The sequence below is a fragment of the Colobus angolensis genome, unplaced genomic scaffold (assembly GCF_000951035.1).
Source record: "Colobus angolensis palliatus isolate OR3802 unplaced genomic scaffold, Cang.pa_1.0 Scaffold132, whole genome shotgun sequence".
In the NCBI taxonomy this organism is placed as follows: Eukaryota; Metazoa; Chordata; class Mammalia; order Primates; family Cercopithecidae; genus Colobus; species Colobus angolensis.
This window is the reverse complement of record NW_012114400.1, coordinates 214,856-235,477: the sequence shown is the minus strand read 5'-3', so window position 1 is coordinate 235,477 and position 20,622 is coordinate 214,856. Positions and strand designations below refer to the sequence as shown.

Sequence of the window (20,622 nt, the reverse complement as noted above, 5' to 3'; positions counted from 1 at the left end):
CTTCTTAATTTATCCTTCAAAGTCTTTATCAGTCGTGATGAGGAAAGTAAAAGGCAAAAAACAGACAGAGTTTCAAAGGCTTGCCTCTGCCATCAGGGGCCCTGTGGGCCCACAGGGCCACAGCTTCACATAGAAGCCTCCTAGCAATCCACCTCCACCTGGCACCTGTTTCAAGTATGGCAATGAAGGCCACTGGTCCGGACAAAGCCCAAACCCAGGTAAGCCCACCAGGCTGTGCCCCCTCTGCGGAGGACCCAACTGGAAGTTGGACTGTGAGCAGCCCCCGCAAGGACTGCCCCCATTCCTTCCTGAGCCGGTCAAAACCTCCTACTCGGATCTCATTGGCCTTGCCGCTGAAGACTGACAGTGCCCCGGAATGGACACCCCAGCAACTACCATCTCTTCATCCAAGCCAAGGGTAACCCTGATGGTGGCAGGTAGGCCAGTATGTTTTTTAATCGATACCTGGGCAACCTACTCTGCTTTACCTAAGTTTTCAGGACCCACTCTATCCTCCCAAGTCTCTGTTATGGGAATTGATAGACAAGCCTCCAAACCCCAAGCCACCCCTCCACTTTTCTGCTCTCTGCACACCTTTTCCTTCACTCACTCTTTCTTAGTCCTGCCTTCATCCCCAACTCCACTCCTGGGCAGAGATATCCTTTCAAAACTCCACACTACTCTCCACTTCCACATTCCCCATAGTACCCAACACATCGACCCAGACCCCTCCAGGGCTTCTAACTTTCTTCTACTCCTCCAACCTCCCACCTTAAAACATGCAACCTTTCCTTATCCCCCATTCATAGTTAACCCCACTGTTTGGGATACTACTTCCACACCCTCAATCACAAAACACCACACCTCTGTCCACATTACCCTTAAAGACCCCACCCAGGTCCTATCACAGAAGCAGTATCCCATCCCCCAAGCAGCTCTCATAGGCCTAAAGCCTATCATTTCTCACCTCCTCACCAGTCACCTATTCTGCCCAACATACTCCCCTTTTAACACATCAATTCTACCTGTCAAAAAGCCAGACGGAACTTATTGATTAGTCCAGGACCTCAGGCTCATTAACCAAGCTGTACTTCTAGTATGTCCTAAACCATATACTTCACTTTCCACAATTCCCTCCAATGCCCTCCTGTTTTTCTGTTCTAGACCTACAGGATGCTGTTTTCACCATTCCTTTACACCCTGATTCCCAAAACCTCTTTGTCTTTACATGGGAAAACCCCAACACCCACCTTTCACGTCAGCTCACCTGGTGCGTACTACCTCAAGGTTTCAGAGACGGCCCCCACCTTTTTGGGCAGGCCTTTGCTTGCGACCTCTGTACCTTATCCCTAAAACTGTCCACTCTTCTTCAATATGTTGATGATCTACACCTGTGTAGACCCCCTCAAAGAGACTGCAACACCCATACTATCTCTCTTTTAAACTTCTTGGAAGAATGGGGGTATCGAGTCTCCCCTAAGAAGGCACAAATATGCACCCCTCCAGTCACCTATCTAGGTCTAGCTCTTATCCTGCAAACCTGAGGGCCCACAACCGACCGCATATCTCTCCTCTAGTCCCTCCCACCTCCACAAACTAAGCAAGAAATTCTCTCTTTTCTAGGACTAGCAGGATATTTTAGGCTCTGGGTTTCCTCCTTCGCTCTACTTGCCAAATCGTTATACTAAGCCGCTAAAGGCCCTCTCCATGAGCCTTTAAACCCTGCACAGCCTACTACCCAACCTTTCCATCTACTCCAGAAGGCTCTCACCTCAGCCCCCGTCCTCACTCTCCCAGACCTAGACCCCACCAAACCTTTCTCCTTCTATACCGATGAACAGCGTGGAGTTGCAACAGGTGTTCTAACCCAGTCTAAGGGACCTACCCTCCAGGTTGTTGCCTACCTCTCTAAACAGCTTGAAGCCACAGTATTGGATGGCCTGCCTATCTCCAAGCATTGGCGGCAGCTGCTGTCCTCACCCTTGAAAGCTTAAAACTATCTCTTCACACCAACTTAACAGTTTATTCAACCCATAACATCACAGATATGCTAGCTTACTGCAGTGTACTAAGTCTTATCTCTGCCCAACAGTTCCTCCAACTATATGCTCTATTCATAGAAACTCCCCACATCACCATGCTAACCAGCTCCTGTCTAAACCCGGCCATGCTCTTACCTGAAGCTACAACCACCCAAGACCCTACACACTTCTGTGTGAACCCTGGTCAAACCTTTCTTAAACCTTTTCCAAACCTAACAGACCAACACCTTCCAGATGCCTCCTTTACTTGGTTTGCAGATGGTAGCTGCTTCCTACAAGGACTCCAACACGCTGGCTATGCTATAGTGTCACTCCCCCACACACACTATTGAAGACAATCTGCTCCCCCCAGGAACCACCTCCCAAAAAGCTGAACTCATTGCCCTCGCTCAAGCTCTCACTCTAGCAGCCAGACAACAGATCAACGTACATTCAAATTCTCACTATGCGTTCCACATAGTGCACTCACACTCGTCCATCTGGAAGGAACAGGGTTTCCTAACTGCAAAAAACACTCCTGTCATAAATGGCTCTCTCATCAATAAACTCCTTAAAGCTGCCAGGCTCCCACAGAAAGTTGCCATCATTCATTGCAGGGGCCACCAAACCCCATACAATCCTATAGCGGCTGGAAATGCACTAGCAGATCAGGTAGCCAGACAAGTACCCCTACAACCTGTGCAAGGCCAGTTTCTGTCGCTGTCCTTGTTCTCTTCTCTTTACTCCTCAGAAGAAAAGGAGGACTTCTGAGCCCAAAACCTTCAAAAGCAAGGACCATGGTATGTCAAGGAAGGGCACTTCGTTCTTCCTCACTCTCAAACAATCCCTATCTCCCAAAGTCTCCACAACTTTTCCATGTTGGTTACAAACCTCTCTTACAACTTCTCCGCCCTATTCTCACTTGTCCTCACCTTTCCAGCTGTGTTCGGGAAATCACCCAGTCCTGCTCTATCTGCCACTCAGTGTCACCCCAGGGCTCCCTTCAGCCACTGCCTTTTCCTACCTACCAAGTCCAAGGCCAGGTACTCAGGCAAAATTGGCAAGTATAGACTTCACTCACATCCCGCCTGATAAACAGCTCTGCTATCTTCTAGTCTTTGTCTGTACTTTCTCCAGGTGGGTAGAAGCATTCCCAACAACTTCAGAAGGTGGGGTCTGTGGTAAGTTTAATATCTCCAATTGTTGTCTTAACATAGACGATAATGGAAAAACAGTATTAGAAATCACTTCAAACATCAGAAAAGTAGCCCAGCCCAAACCTGGAAGGGGTGGGACCCAACAAACCTTCTAGGAGGGTGGTGCTCTAATTTGGGAGGATTTAAAATGCTGGTAGGGACAGTAATCTTCATCACAGGACTCCTCCTGCTTCTTCCCTGTATTATCCCACTAATAATAAAAGCTATTAAAAGTCTTGTTGAAACTATAGTTAACCACCACACAATACAGATGATGCTCCTGCTGCAACATGATGAACACCAACCCGTCTCTCAAAACTACCCCCAAAATTAAGTTTTTGTTTCCAAGGTGGCCACACCACCCCCCATGTCATGCTTGAAGTAGTTATTGAGAAAGTTGTCCCTTTTCCCTTTTTCTATAACCAAATAGACAAGAATGAAGGACTTTCCCCAGGGCCTGGAAGCCAGCGGAGGGGAGGTGGTAGTGAATAACTCCTCCCTTCTCAGGACCAGTCCCAAGGCGCAAGACCACTTGTACCAACAGCATGTGTCAGCAAGATAGCAGAGGCAGGAAGAGAGCTGGCCGCAAGACACAGAAGACACGTATCCCCTGAAGACCGAGAGAGGTACTGCCAGCCAGGTACTGCGTAGAAGTTACATCAGACTGAGACACTTTCTGTTTACAGGAGACTATAAAACCACTGCCCCATCCTCATTTGGTGCTGACGCCCTTTTAAGCCTCAGCCCGTCTGCACCCAGGCACACATTAAAACAGCGTGTTGTTCCACACAGCCGCGCTTTGTTCCACACAGCCTTGTGTTGTTCATTGGTGTACTCTCAGGGTTCGAACCGATACAAGAGCCTTACAATTCTGACAATTCATCTGCGTGTTTATCCATGCTCCAATCCCCTGTCAGTTGGTCCAGCCTTGAATGCCTGCCCACATCAGCATGTGCCCCATGAGTCATAACATCAATCCATCTACTATCTCTAGGATCCCCACTGTATAAAGGGACTGTTGCAGACACAGACACGCCTGACAGACAGTACAATGCCTTAGCCCAACCTTACGTGGTAGCCTCACAGACAGCCATGTCACCACCTTCCATGTGAATCAAGACCTTTGTCTTGAAATATGCAATGACTTTGCAACCAGCGTTCATTTGATTGATCTACTAGGTATAAAATGGTGGTCTCATGGGTCAAAGGAAGGAAATAAAGCCTTATTAACTTCATTTTAAAATAGAAGAAGGAATACATATTCTATTTATCAAAAAGTCCCATCACCACTTCCCACTTTGCTGGTAATCTGCAGTGGCAGTGTTGTCCTGAGTCATATAGGTGAATTCAAGGATGGAAACAATGCAATACAGTTGGCCTAATTCACTATGATTCACAGGAAAAAAAAAAAAAAAAAGAATTGTTCACTAGGGTCCAGAAACTTCTTGTTTGTTTCTCATATAGCATATAGATGACTTTGGCCTACCAGAATTTGTAAACTCCAATAGTCCTCCTTTAGTGAGATAAGAAACAAACTTTCATTCTCTTCTTTGTCGCTTTCAAGTAATGTTCAGGCCTCTTTTGCATCAGGTATCATAGCTACAGTTGACATTCCTAGAGTTTTAACAAAGTAGCCAAAGACAGTAAGCAGAAAACATTTTCTGCAAAATAAAGACATTATGCAAAAAACAATAAAATATTATTTTATTTCATTTTTTCTAGATGGAGTCTTGCTCTGACACCCAGGCTGGAGTGTAATGGTGCAATCTCAGCTCACTGCATCCTCCGCCTCCCGGGTTCAAGCAAATTCTCTTGCCTCAGCCTCCTGAGTAGCTGGGACTACAGGTGCCTGCCACCATGCTCGGCTAATTTTTGTATTTTTAGTGGAGATGGGGTTTCACCATGTTGGCCAGGCTAGTCTCGAACTCCTGACCCTGTGATCTGCCTGTCTCGACCTCCCAAAGTGCTGGGATTACAGGTGTAAGCCACTGTACCTGGCCAATAAGATATTATTTTAAAAAAGAAAAATGGAAAAATTAAGAGCCTAACATTACTAAAGGTAGTGGAGGGTGGAGTGGGATTTGGGGTAGAATCTGTTCCCTATTTCACTTCCCACTGAATTCCATCCATTTAATAAAACGGGTTGCACAAAAGATTGAGAGAGGACTTCAAGTCTTTCTTGATAGACCATACGCCTCTGTCCTACTCTACCTCTCCATCCCATCAGTCATACAATATGTGGTAGGGAAATGGAACATACCTCCTATTCTCTGTCATCAGTACCTTGAAAATGAGGGTTTAGACTAATAACCAGGTAATCTCCAAGGTCAGTTCCAGACCAGCTCTAAAATTAAATTACCTTAAGCCTTCAAAGAACTAAAAACCATTCTTTCATCAAATAGTTGGAAGTCCCTGGGACAGTGGATTATTATTCTCCAAAATCAAAACCTAGGATCTATTCTTTCAACAAATCTGTGTGTGATCTCAAGGGCAACAATTGATCAATCTAAGTCTCAATTTTCCCATCTGTTGCAAAAGATTCTTTAATCTTGCAGCCATAAAAAAGAATGAGTTCATGTCCTTTGCAGGGACAGGGATGAAGCTGGAAGCCATCATTCTCAGCAAACTAACACAGGAACAGAAAACCAAACACCACATGTTCTCACTCATAAGTGGGAGCTGAACGATGAGAACACATGGACACAGGGAGGGGAGCATCACACACCAGGGCCTGTCAGGGGGTGGGGGGCAAGGAAAGGGAGAGTATTAGGACAAATACCTAATGCATGTGGGGCTTAAAACCTAGATGACAGGCCAGTCACAGTGGCTCACGCCTGCAGTTCCACCACTTTGGGAGGCCGAGGCAGGCAGATCACGAGGTCGGGAGTTCAAGAACAGCCTGACCAACATGGTGAAACCTCGTCTCTTCTAAAAATACAAAAATTAGCCAGGAGTGGTGGTGTGCGCCTGTAATCCCAGCTACTCAGGAGGCTGAGGCAGGAGAATCACTTGAACCCGGGAAGCAGAGGTTGCAGTGAGCCGAGATCATACCACTGCACTCCAGCATGGGTGACAGAGTGAGAATCTGTGGGAAAAAAAAAAAAAACAAACCTAGATGACAGGTTGATAGGTGCAGCAAACCACCATGGGACATGTATACCTATGTAACAAACCTGCACATTTCCCAGAACTTAAGTATAAAAAAAAAAAAGATTCTTGAAATCTGCTTTCTGTCCATTTTTCTGAGACACAGGAAGATGTCATGTGAGATCCCATATTTATGATACTATACAGATGCTCCTGGAATAATACTACAAAGTTGAAATCCAACCATTATGTTTCCCTCAGAGACTGGATCCAGTGCTACCAACTCAACAAAGCTACTATCATCATACTGCATACTGCATACTACTAACATACTGCAATTCCTTTTTTCCCATAAAACCACTCATCATAATTGAAGTGGCTAGTGGTGCAGTATGGTTTTTTGTGGGACTTAAATGGGTGGGCAATTTCCTATTACTTTGTCAGGTCAAAGCAGGTTGAGGGTAGGAGTGGGAAGAGGGATCAGAACTTAAAATCAGTCTGGTCACAGCCACTAGTATACTCCCATGCAATATGGGAAGGCTTGGTCTGGCAGGCAAAACACCATATCTGATATACAATGGTCCAGTCAGCCACAGCAAAAACAAACAAAATGAGGTGTCATTGCACAACATAACATCAGAAAATTGTGAGGCAGACACTCCTAGGAAGGTCAGGAATGCAGATCATAAGCTTCAAGGAAGTCTGTCAACAGATGGTAGAACCCAGACTTCAAGCTGGAATTTGGGCTTGAAGAATGAGGAAGGAGTTGATGAAAAGGTGGGTAAACAAGAACCAAGACAGTCAAAGGCTGGTGATTTAAAAGAGAGTACAAGGGACAGCATATTAGAACAAAGTAAACATTGAAACATTCCAATCAGGGATAAAAGGCAGGGGCAGGCCAGCAGCAGTGAGGGAAATAAATCGGAGGCAGCCTGCACATACGATCTAGTGATCTAGTGGCTCTAGCTGGGCATAGAAGGGACCCTGGATAAAGAAAACCAGACTAAGCCTAACCTGGATATTTATTAGACTTATCAGAATCTGCAGACAACAGGATAATATGAAAATCAAGGAATCTTTCACATTAAATTTCATCACTTGCTTCACTCTAAATAGACTGCTAATACAGAAAGATGGGCTCTCTAGAATGTTCCTTGGAGGACTCCGTAAGGTGGGCATAGAGATGAAGATGGAGTTAAAGTCCAAGTCTATGACCTGGAGCAATTTTGGAACAAGCCTTGACGTAGGACTGTAGATGGGACTACCATATAGTTTCAAGGATGCTTACTCAGTCTGGACCAGTAGTATTCAAATGGTAAAAATGAATTTAAAAACATCGTTCGGGGTAAGTGACATCAACACATGTGAAGGAAACACACGGGGTAAACTCTATTACCTCCTGAGCTACTGACCCCACAGTGAATGTGTTAGATGACCAGGCTGCCCTGCCTCTGAAATATTGGTACCATTGTCAGGTATCACAGCTCACAGTACCCAAGACTGGGCGTCCAACATATGTGATGAATAAGACAGCTAAAATCTTTACAATTCAACTAAATGAGAGTATGGATGTTATAGCTCTTCCTATTCTCCATTTTTGTACACTTTGTTCCTGTGGCCAAACCTAAGGGAGTTTATAGCCTTGAAAAACACTCAATACATACATCAAAACAGAAGATGGTATTTAAATGACTGTGAAGTAACTCATCCACAATGTCACCAAGTCTACAAATGATGAGTAGGTCACAGGAAAGCAACTGAAAATGACTTAAAAGAAAAGCAATTGAATAAAGTGTTCAAGTAGTTCCCATAAGCTTTAGAAATAGTATTAGGAGGTAACAAAATGGCAGCACCATTTAAAACTATGTTAGATAATGTCTTATAAAGTGTTAACTATATTAGAGTGCTGTCTTTAAGTTGTAGCATTTTGAAATAATTTGTAATAATTTTGGCAATGAGATCACAAATTTACTTTTTGTATCAAAGTACTTTTAGGTGTTCCAAGGCAAGGCACTGCTGCAAATATTTCAGATGAGACAAAGATTTTTGTTTTGTATTGCTGCTAAAGGTTCTCTCAAGTTCACTTAAACATAGCATAGTTGTTCTACTTTAGGTGTGGTATCAAAGTACAGGAAAACAGAAATCATTTCCTGGTTCTAAAAGAGAAGGGAATTAATGCAGGAAAATCTTTACAAAGGTGACCAAGGAATTGAGTCCTAAACAGGGAAAAGTGAATAATCCAGGGATTAGCAACAGCTGGAAACCACTACCGCTCCTAGACCTGAGAGAGAAAAAGGAAAAAGGGGTGTTACAGAACACAAGGGCTGAGCCCACCACGGTGTGCTGGTCAATGTTTAACAAATTGGTTCTGTCAGTGGAAAGCCAGGATTTGGCCTATTTTAAGTCATCAAAGTGATATTGATGGAGTTAGGAAAACATAAACATGGAGCTGAAAAAAATAAACAAAACTGTCCCTCATGAACTGGTGTGAGCTGGCTCACACACTAGGATGGAATCATTTGACAGAAGCTGTGGCCACGGCAGGAAGCTGACAGCAGCAGAGAAGGAAGGAAAAATACCCTGGCTTCTCCAAGCTGCCTGTCATCACACACTACTGCCTGCAATTGGGTCAACACAGACAGAAAGATGCCCAAACAAGAGAAATGCAACCTGCAGGGACCAGCCCCGCTACAACTCACACAGAGTGAGGAAGGGAGAGAACTGAGATACTTGGAATCCTGCTGGTATTTTCAATATACTCAATTAGATTAACTTAGCAATGTAGGGTTGAAATGCATGAGGCCTACATTTGCAGATAAAGTATCAGCATGCAACTAAGAGTTCAAATGTGGCCTCAACATACAAAACCAATGACAGTTTGTAACCTTTGAGTAAATATTTAACAGGAGTGGGCACTGAGGTATCTGGATTGAACATCTCATGATGTTACAACATGCATTTATGAGGCATTTTCTGCAATACAAGGAAAATTTAAAATGATTAAAATTCCATTCATCACATTTCAAATTTCAAAGTAAACACTCACCATGCATTCAGTTCATTCAGGAACCATTTCTCTGTGCAAACTGTTCCAAATACTTGGCATATAGTAGTGGACAAGATGGACAAAATCTCTGCCCTTGAGGAAACTGCACACTAGTAGAAAAGCAAGACGCTAAAAACAAATAAGCAAACCATGTAAAATATTAGAAAATAATAAGCACAATAGGGAGAAATAAGCAATAGAATGGGGATAGTGAGTGATTAGGGCCTTTACAATTTTTAAAAGGTTGGGAGGGAAAGGCCTCACTGATAAGGTGTCATCTAAGCAAAGACTTGAAAGAAATTCGGAGGCTGAGGCAGGAGAATGGCGTAAACCCGGGCGGTGGAGCTTGCAGTGAGCGGAGATCCTGCCACTGCACTCCAGCCTGGGCGACAGAGCGAGACTCCGTCTCAAAAAAAAAAAAAAAAAAGAAAGAAATGAGGAGTAAGCCATAGGGGTTTGGGGCGGGAGCAAGGGAAACTGCCCCGGGTGGAGTTGCTCAATGTATTTTAAGAACAGCAAAAAGACTGCGGCAGTCAGGAAAGAGGCACTACAGCTCACGTAGGCCATTGTAAGGTTTCCAGCTTTTACCATACATATTGTAATTGGGAGCTACTGAAGAATTTTGAGCAAAAGCCTGGGTCACTCTGGCTGCTGTGTTTGAAATAGACTGTAGAGGTCCAACAATGAAAGCAGGGAGGCCAATTAGGGGGATACTAGAATAGTTCAAGCTCTAGAGAATGATGTGGCTTAGGTCAGGGTGGTAGAAGTAAAGGTTGCAAGAACTGGTCAGATTCTGGATGTATTTGAAATATAGGTATAATAGGATTTGCCAAAGGATTGGATGTAAGATGTGAGAGAAAGACCAGAAGTTCAGGGATGACTAAAATTTGGGCCTTAGAGATGACAACTCCGAGTGGAACAGTTTTTGGGGGAAAGATCAGGTTTTGTTTTTGAACATGATAAGTTTGAGGTGTCAGATATTTACAAGAGGTTGCATCAAATTGGATAGAACATTATCTTGTGTTCAGATATAGGCCTGGGCTGGAGATACAAATTTGAGAGTTGTCAATATATAGGTGGAGTTAAGGTCATGAAAATGCATCAGATGCCTAATGTTTGTGGATTGAGCCTGGCAACCTCTGTCAATTGAGGTTATGTGAAGAAACATTAAGACAAACCCCTAAGGCACCCATTGTATGTGAAGGATTAACTTCCTTCCTATGCACCTAGAACTAGTTATTTTTCTTGGAAAAAGTTGAGAAAATGTTCTCTGAAATCTTTTTTTTGTGTCCATGGTTCAGATGAGAAACCATGGTTGAAAAGGACTGATAGGGAGTTTGAGGTAGTCAGGACAATGACGGGGGCGCAGGAAGGAAACTGAGAAGTGGCCTTTGCGATGGGAAGAAAGCCAGGAAAACGGGAACCCTGGAGAGTAATTGGAGTGATCAGGAGTGTCAAACGCTGCTGATGGGTCCTATGAAGCAAGAACTGAGAATTTATGGACAGATTTGGCTACAAGGTCTAGGGACCTTGACAAGTACTGTTTCAGAGAATGGTAATTGGACTGGGCTTAGGAGAGAATAGGAAAAATGAATATTTTCAGGTATAGTTAGATAGTGATTCAAACTGGGTCCAAAACTACCTGTTAATCATTTCTCAAGTGTCTGATTCAATCAGATTGAAGAATATTTTCAGTAGGCTTAGCTTTTAAGAAAATTATATGTATTTTCAAGAATTTATCGTAAACCTTGTTTTTTTTCCAATGGGTGACAACCAAACAAAACTAAAATATATTAGATATTAAGACTCCAACTCACATCCACAAATCTAGATTTCAAATATTTGTGTTCATAAATAGCTTTGTTAATGTTACTGGTTAACTTGAAAATAAGTAGGTATTAGAAATCTAAACTTGTGAAATAAATTTATGCAAAAATAGAACTTGTAGCTTTAACATATTGAGCTTTTACTTAAGTTTCATTTGCAGAATATTTAAAAATCACTGACACAATCTAGTCATTTCTATTGTTTTAAACTTCTTTTTAAACACATTACATATACGGAGAGCTTCAACCACTTGAAAGTTGGTGGCTGACAGTATAAAATACACATTTTATAGTCCCCATTATCCACTAGTCTGTTCAAATAATTTGTGCAGATCACATAAATTCCCTGAAACCTGGTCTCCTTTTCTGTAGAACAAGAATCATAATACTGGAAGCATTCATTAAAAATGCTTTAAGAGTCTAGCAAGTACAGTCTCTTATTAGTGATAGTAAGTGACATATTAACCCTGAACTAACGAGACCAATTAGAAAATGTGAGATGTTGGCTGGCTTAGGCAGATGGCCCAGCTGACTCAGGTGAATGGAACAAAAAAGAATCTAAACTAACAGAAAGTGGAAATATAATGTGCAGAGCTCCTATCAAGGACTTTTTGGCATACTCGCTGTCAAGCCAGTGCTCTCCTGGAAGCTTTTGGGGGCCACAGGCATGATGTCATATCTGAAAGGGCAGCCTCCACACATGCACTGTGTCATACACACCTTCACTTACATGGCTTTAACTCTTCTCCACTTACATCATCCAAGAGCTTTAGTGATTGGGGCACATGGATACTTGAGATTCTGTGGACTCCTTTGCTTTTCACATTCAAGACTTTCTGAAAACAGCTGCAGAAATACCAAGACCTTTGGAAAAGGCTGATCTTAGTACATTTTCAGCCAGACTGCAAGCTGAGAGAAGTGGAAATATTACCAGCCTGTTTTCCTGAAATCCCTGTCAGAGCTGCTCCAGCAATTTCTTGGCTTTCCACATGACCTCAAAACAGGACAATCTCATTTTCCAAATCCATCTGCTTTTTTAGCTTTACTTCTAGCCTTACATATGCAATTAAGTCAGGCACAATAGCCCCACAGTCCCAATAGTACCCAGATCTTGAAATCTGAGTTATGATGACCATAGAACACATAAATCAGATGGTAAACTCAAATCACAAATCCTCTATCCAATGGTTCAACTCCAAGAAATTCATTACCAGCAACATACTGCAACATATTTTCAGACAAGCTAAAAGACAAATGCTTTTATGTTGAAGTGATCTTTAGCAAGGGCTGTGACTAGGGTTGGCAAATATCAAGAATTTCAGTTAATATTATCTCATAGCTAGAGATTTCAAATCCAGAATAACCTAGAGGAAGGACTAAAAGAAAAAATGGTTACCAAGGTTTAATGTAAAGAATATGGGTCAAGAACTTCAAACTAATGTTTCATTCACTCAATCTGGTATTAGCAGATTCAGGAAGCTGTTATAAACAAGCAGCTCTGCACAGCCCACTCCTGCCTGTGTGGAACTCCACACACTAGCCACAGCTCAACACACAGCACTCTCCTGGGGACTGCTGCATCCAAGAACTCATGCAGCCAGTCCTCTTGGAAATAAAAGTTAACCTTTCCCTTCCCAAGGGACATAAAACTCTCTCCGATAGTCCCTCACTCAGAGCTGTTTTCTGGGCAAATGTCCACAGCAACCCCCATTCAGAAAATCAGAAATCAGGTTGCCAAGGAAATGAGAAGTTAAAGAGACAGTATTGAGAAAACAGGCCATGTTGTCCCATGCCTTAGCAGCCCTTCCAGAATTTCTAGGAGACTGATTTAAATTTGGTTCAGGCCCAAGACACAAATGCATTTTTTCAAAGGGACAGAGTAATCCTGGGAAGTCCAATCCAAAGAACACTAAAGGGTCAACTTAAAGTCTCTTACAAGGGTCCTCTGATCAGTTGTGGACCGCATCCAACTTCTGGTGCCTGTCTCAATTCTAACCCAAAGCAGGTGCTCAGCTCCAGAACAACACTTTACTGCCTGACACAGGAAGGCCTACAGGTAGGGCTGAATGTCACAAGTGTATTCTGGTAAGTAGTGAGGCCTCACTTTTCATTTTATTCTGGCTCAACTGTCCACCCTCAGGATTGGAGCAGAGCTAGACCAGCTTCTCATCCTCCCTTCATGTCCCTTCCACCAGTAGGTATTTGTGACCAAAAAAAAAAAAAAACAACAACTAATCTAGAATGCCACTTCACCATGTCAGACAGCATGAACTTAAGAAAGAAAGAGTAAAGAGTGGAGGAATGATGGAAGGAAAGAAAAGAGAGGGAGGAAAGAAGAAAAGAAGGAAGACCGGTCTATATTTTTGTTTTTTTTGAGACGGAGTCTAAAGAAAGATAAAAGAAGAACTAGGGGACCAAATCATTTTCAGCTTCCAGGTAAAATGTGCCTTCCACCAACCTAAGATGTTCAGAAACAGGCAAATGGCCTACTTTTAGGACTCAGTCTTTCCTATGGCCTACAAGGACTGTTAGGATTTACTTTGTTCTGTCGTGCATATTTGATATATTAAAATTTTCTGGCTGGGCATGGTGGCTCATGTCTGTAATCCCAGCACTTTGGGAGGCCAAGGCGGGCTGATCACAAGGTCAAGAGACTGAGACCATCCTGGCTAACATGGTGAAATCCCCTCTCTACTAAAAATACAACAAAATTAGCCAGCTGTGGTGGCGCACGCCTGTAGTCCCAGCTACTTGGGAGTCTGAGGCAGAACAATTGCTTGAACCTGGGTGGCAGAGGTTGCAGTGAGCTGAGATCGTGCCACTGCACTCCAGCCTGGGTGACAAGAGCAAGACTCCATCTCAAAAAAAAATATTATTTTTATTTGCCTGCTAGCATTTTTTGCTTTTTAAAAACAATTATCATATAGTAAAATGGACTTTTGGGGGCAGATGATTCTGTGAATTTTAACGCACACAGATGTGTGTAAACACCTCCACCATCAGGATCCAGAACAGTTCCATGACCCCAAGAACCTTCCTGTTGCTACCCCTTTATAGTCACTGCTCCCACCCTACCTGCAACCAACCACTGATCTGTTCTTCATAGATTGTTGTTTGTTCCATATTCCCAAACTTGTAATGCTATTGTTTATAGAATGAGAGTTAAGTATCTCGTTACTGTAGTTGTTTTAACTAATTGTAGCAAAATGTATTCAAAATAAAATGTAAATTTATGTTAATAAGCATGAAACTATAAAAGGTGAACTACCTGAACCATGACCTTTAATTCCAGCCAAAGTCAACCTGAGCCTGGGCAACCTAGAAAACTCAACCCTGTTCACAAAGGCCTGGACCTTCTCTCTTCCCCAGCGAAGCTTCATTCACCCTGCTCCTGAATGCCCTTTAACCAGCCTCATTTTCAGAACTGATGATGTATATGGTTCATCTAGTCGTGGCCCACTGCTCCCCACTGGGATGGATTGCACTCTCTCCTGTGCACTAGCCACTCCAAGTAATTTGTTCACTTGGGTCAACCTCCAGCCTTTGGCCCCAAGCCTTACGAACAGCCATAAGGCCAATACACTTTCTTATTCCAACCTCATCCCTAGCAAGTGGCAAGTTCTGAAGATAATACATTCTTCAGCTTGCAATACAATAATCTGAAATATCTCCATATATGTATCTGCCACATATATGACTTTATAGAAAAGATAAGATATTAAGAACTCAAAAACTATATTACACAGAATAGTGTAATAATATATATAAATATGTATTATGATTCTCATATTCATAGACACATAAATATACGTTACCAGATTCAGTAAATGAGATTAGATCACCACAGAAATGATAATACATTTTGAACAGTCACTGAAGTGGCCCTTTATGTTGAATCATTAAGAGTTGAATAGTCTATTTCTCATAAAATTATATGATCTGAGCATTTTGCTTAATGCTCGACTTTAAGTCTATCAAAATTCAACATTATTAAATTAACATTAGTTATGCATATTTCAGGTTTATAAATCAAAAATGCACAAGTTTCCAGTGTCATCAAATTTCTCAGGTCCTCCAATTAAATTGAAATCTAGGGAAAAATATGGCTTACTAATGTTTAAGATATAATTGAGGCTTATATACCTATTCCATACTCTCTCAACATTACTATCTTCTTTAACTATTATCCAATTAATTACTTTCCTAAAGATAGAATTACGGGACAGTCCCCTGTTGTATTATTTGTTTGCATAAACTTAACAACTTTTTGCTCCTCAATTACTGGGCTATTATCAATTACATAAACCAATCATATGAAACATTTTTTATTGCAGTCCTTTTTGGAACAAGCCAGGAAACAAAGAAACAGCTTATTTTTTCATAGATCTCTTTCCTTCCTCCTTAACTCACAATTGTGACATGATAGAGCTCTCACTTCAAGGCATGTTTCTGATAGCGTTAACACTCACTAATCCAGAAGTAGAAATCCATCACTCCCATCTCTGATATATTAGTATGTTAACCTCTAGTCGGCCCAAAGAGGGGCTCCGATCCAAATGTTTTCTATATAAAGTGAGCATCCAATATTAAAAGAATACGCATCTATGGCAAATAACCAAGTCATGTTCATTATATTCAATTTTTATAATGAAATGCAGATTTTTCATTATGAGGCAAATCCCTACATTCAAAACCCTAAATAGAATAATCCTTTAAAAATAATGCTTGCTGATTAAAACACTAACAATTTTTTAAAATTATTTCTGCATTTGAATCACGTATATTTTCATTTGAGCAACAATGGGATACATTTTTGTTCACTTTTGGTTCGGTAGTTTCTCTCAAATAGGCAGTGTAGCCTCCATTGCTTTGATGATCTCTTTTGATAATCAGCTAAAGATACTGCATGTTACTGACACACTTTCAGGGAAAGATCATTTAATAAATATTGAGACCTATACTGTTAGCCTGAATCTCCCTACTCCCTTTGCCTTCCTACCCATCAGATTCTCCCTTTTTCCCTTTCTTTAAGGCTTCATGAAAACATAAATAATCATAATGCTACCTATTCGTGATTGCAACTACAAAACTTAACATTCTTTTAAAATCTGCATCTACTTCTTTCAAAGCTGAGAATTCTCTCTGGAAAACTGTTCATATAAACATACGTACGACATTTTGCAAATAATTCCAGGGGTTCAAAGCATCTCTAAAATCCATCCATAGGTGTAGAAAGTGTCTGTGGTCCCCCAGAGTAAACACTGCTCCACAAGCCAATTCCCACACAACCACCCATTCAACTCCCACCTAGCCCAAGGCTTGCCACCTCATCAGCCCTTCCTTCAGTCAATAGTGCTGAGCCCAAATTAACTTGTGGCTCCTCATGAAGCCTTTCCAAGCTCTTTCAATTCGTGTGGGTTTCTAACTTTTCTAACTTCCTCATAGAAACAGAGTCAAGTCTTAGGACTTAGCCTTCAGTTTCCCTCTAGATGATTCATACAGGTAAATTAGGCCCTTAAACCTAACTGGTAAACCCCTGAAAGCAGATACGATGTGCCTTACACCTCTGCAGGTTCCCCCACAGCACCTGGCACAGTGCCAGAAGCTGAATGAATTTTTTTTATTGTGTAATCAACCCACCTATCTGCTCATCTTCTGGGTAGCCTCTGTCCCACCACCCCTACTTGCCCCACAAGGATGGGGCCAGGAATCACAACTTTATGAGTTGTATCTATGTTATGCAGTGATCAGGAGCTATCACTCACTTTTTTATTTATTCACTCAGCAAACATTTATTAAGTTCCTACTATATGTCAAGTACTAAGGTAGGTACTGGAAATACAAAAGAGACAGAAATGTAAGCAAATTATTGATGAAGCAATAACAGAGTTACATATAAGGCAGCAAAAGAAATGAGTAGAAAGGAGCAACTATCTATCTAGAGATGTTAGTGAAGTCATGGTGGAGAACACGGTGCTTGAAATAGATGCTAAAAAAAAAATTGGTATGAATTTAACCAAATGACCCAAGATGGGAAATGCATCCAGGAGAGAAACAGCAAATGCAAAGACACAAATGCATGAACATGTATTTTATCCTCTCCTCACCTTCCCTGGTCAGCCCTGGCATAAGCCTCCATTTCAGTAAGGTCAATTCACTTCACCTTTAGGATCATTTACATGAACTAAGTAATGGGAATTTATTTTTTAAAATTTACTAAGATGCGCTGCCTAGCGAACATGAATTTCAAAATACTAAATAAATTTAGTATTGTGGGTTTGGAAATCCAATTCAAATCCAAATTATGGGTTTGGAAAGAAATACATGTGACTAACTCAACATTCATTTTATTGGGTTACATATTTTTATAGAGAATATTTTTAATACAATTTTAATTTTAATGATCTGTCTGCCTTTAAGGGATAAAATAACATCAAGAAAAATTGCTGTAAAGTTATTTATTCAATGTTTCCATTCCTGTATCATTTACCTCTCCAAGTGAGTTTCAGTTTCTCTGTCTGCTGGCTTTGTAAACCTCTCATTGGACTTTAACAACTATGGAATTACTTTTACTGTGAAGTTTAATATCCTGCTTTAAAATCCAACTATGATTCACATATTGCGTCTTCAATATTTCTAAAGCAAAATGGTCTGCTTGGGAATTTTTTTAGATGACTTTTCTCCAGAATACTTAAAAACATGCCTTCCAATCTGGAAAGGGGACTTATTTAAATACATGCATAATACTGTTTTCCTGCCTTTTATTTTAAGAAGGCAAATTAATTATACTGCTAAACTAATTTTAAGAAATACTAATGGTATTAAAATGCATCAATAGTCTGGCTAAAAAAAAAAGTTGAAAAAATGTCAAGAACAAATGGCTGCAGAGGTGTCAGTCTTGGCACTTAATACTTTTTCAGAGACCTGAGCCTGTAATTGCTTTTAAAGACATAAAAGTCCTTGCTGTCTCTCTCTCTTCAGTAGATACAGAGATTTCATTTTGAGAGCCTAGAGGATGCTCCAAAATTTATAATAAAGACATAAAGCCCCACTGATGGTGCTATATAAAAGGTGTTTTTACAGTTGTTAATCTCAGATACACATAAGCAAGCAAAAGTTTCCCAAGGAAGTAATTTAAAACTATTTAGAGCTGTTTCATGAATCTCTGAGTTCAGATCCTGGCATCTTTGTAGCCATTGGAGTTCTGGGACCACAAAGTTGAAAACAGCAAGGGAATGAAGCCCTGGATCCTCATACTAGAATGGTGAGATAATGATAATCAGGATAATATATTACACTTGTATTGTGCTTTATAATTATAAGAATTCTTTCCCAAGATTCATCTCATGTGATCATCCTAAACCTCCAACAGAAATAACAAGTCTAGATTTCAGAAGCAACATGTCCAAGGACATGTGGCCAGCTAGTGGCAAGGCTAGAATCAAAACTCAGATCTTGCTGACACAAAATAACTTTTCCATTACACTAGATATAGAATGACCAATCAATCTTTCTACCCACTCTTCCTGCATTTGTTTTCCATTTCTTAACAGAATCATTGATTTTTTAAAATATATAGTATTTCAGTATCCTCAGACCTTCATTTTAAGTTTCCAGTTTTAAAAATTTATTCATCGGCCCAGTATCAAGTTCCTCTTTATTCAAAGTTAGCCTTACTGGAAGAAGGGCAGTCCAAAGCAAACAAAGATGTTTTGCATTCACTTCTCTTTGTTCCCTTTTACATCATTGTTGAAGCACATACTGAATACCTCTCTCAACCAGCAAATTTTCTTCCCAGTCATTTGTTGAGCCTTGCTTCTCTGAGAAAGCACTGTAATTGGTTTCCTTTCCGGGTTTCCACAGAAAATCTCCCAGAGACATCTCAGGGAGCATAAAATGCATGCAGCAAGGTCTAAGTGATACTGTATATCTAAGATAATAAGACTCTAATATCAATCTCAAGAATGCATTATTAAATAAAAGTTTTTCCATTCTTCCAATGCTATACAAAAAAGCCCTGAGAAAACCAGCAAAGGAATAATTTTTCCTGAATTCCCAACTACTGAACAAACACCAGATTTCTTCTATTAATTAATTTGTTCATTTATAGGTTTGACATGAAACCTACCTGCCAGCAGTGTTCTAGGTCTTGGGGATTCAGTAGTGATAAGGTAAAGTTTCTGCCTTGAAGAGCTTACATTCTAGAAGGAGAGTAAGACAGACAATATATCCGAAAGCAAATAATACCAGATATTGTTAAATATAATGAAAAAGTAAAATAAGGTAATAGGATAGCACATAATGGCAATGACAGGCAGAGAGGAAGCAGGAAAACCAATCGGGATGTGATTATGTTAGCCCAGTTAAGAGATGAACTATTCGGGGGGCGCCCAAGATGGCCAAATAGGAACAGCTCCAGCCTTCAGCTCCCAGCGTGAGCGACACAGAAGACGGTGATTTCTGCATTTTCAACTGAGGTACCAGGTTCATCTCACTGGGGCATGTCGGAGAGTCGGTGCTGGTCAGCCGGTGCAGCCCGACCAGCGAGAGCTGAAGCAGGGTGAGTCATTGCCTCACCTGGGAAGCGCAAGGGGGAAGGGAATTCCTTTTCCTAGCCAAGGGAAACTGAGACACACAACACCTGGAAAATCGGGTAACTCCCACCCTAATACTGCGCTTTACCAAGGGTCTTAGCAAACGGCACACCACGAGATTATCTCCCACACCTGGCCCAGAGGGTCCCACGCCCACGGAGCCTCCCACATTGCTAGCACAGCAGTCTGAGATCTAACTGCAAGATGGCAGCAAAGCTAGGGGAGGGGCGCCCGCCATTGCTGAGGGTTAAGTAAGTAAACAAAGCCACCGGGAAGCTCAAATTGGGTGGAGCCCACTGCAGCTCAAGGAGACCTGCCTGCCTCTGTAGACTCCACCTCTGGGGACAGAGCATAGCTAAACAAAAAGCAGCAGAAACCTCTGCAGATGTAAATGTCCCTGTGTGACATATTTGAAGAGAGCAGTGGCTCTCCCAGCACAGAAGTTGAGATCTGAAAACAGACAGACTGCCTGCTCAAGTGGGTCCCTGACCCGTGACTAGCCTAACTGGGAGACATCCCCCACTAGGTGCAGACCGACACCTCACACCTCACACAGCCGGGAACACCCCTGAGACGAAGCTTCCAGAGCAAGAATCAGACAGCAACACTCACTGTTCAGCAATATTGTATCTTCTGCAGCCTCCGCTGCTGATACCCAGGCAAACAGGGTCTTGAGTGGACCTCAAGCAAACTCCAACAGACCTGCAGCTGAGGGTCCTGACAGTTAGAAGGACACTCTAACCTCACAATTAAAAGAACTAGAGAAGCAAGAGCAAACACATTCAAAAGCTAGCAGAAGGCAAAAAATAATTAAGATGAGAGCAGAAATGAAGGAGATAGAGACACAAAAAA

General features: G+C 41.6%; 1 protein-coding gene across 4 annotated transcripts in view; it reads right to left on the bottom strand.

Moving 5' to 3' along the window:
• Positions 1-20,622, bottom strand: part of RGL1 (ral guanine nucleotide dissociation stimulator-like 1) — a 295,913-nt gene that overhangs the window by 220,899 nt on the left and 54,392 nt on the right. For 2 of the 4 annotated variants that reach the window (XM_011934156.1, XM_011934153.1), the window contains exon 2: positions 9,351-9,460. The exons of the other annotated variants lie outside the window; for them this stretch is intronic. The gene's annotated coding sequence lies outside the window, so the exon portion shown is untranslated. The remainder of the gene's footprint in view (positions 1-9,350; positions 9,461-20,622) is intronic. 4 annotated transcript variants of the gene reach the window in all.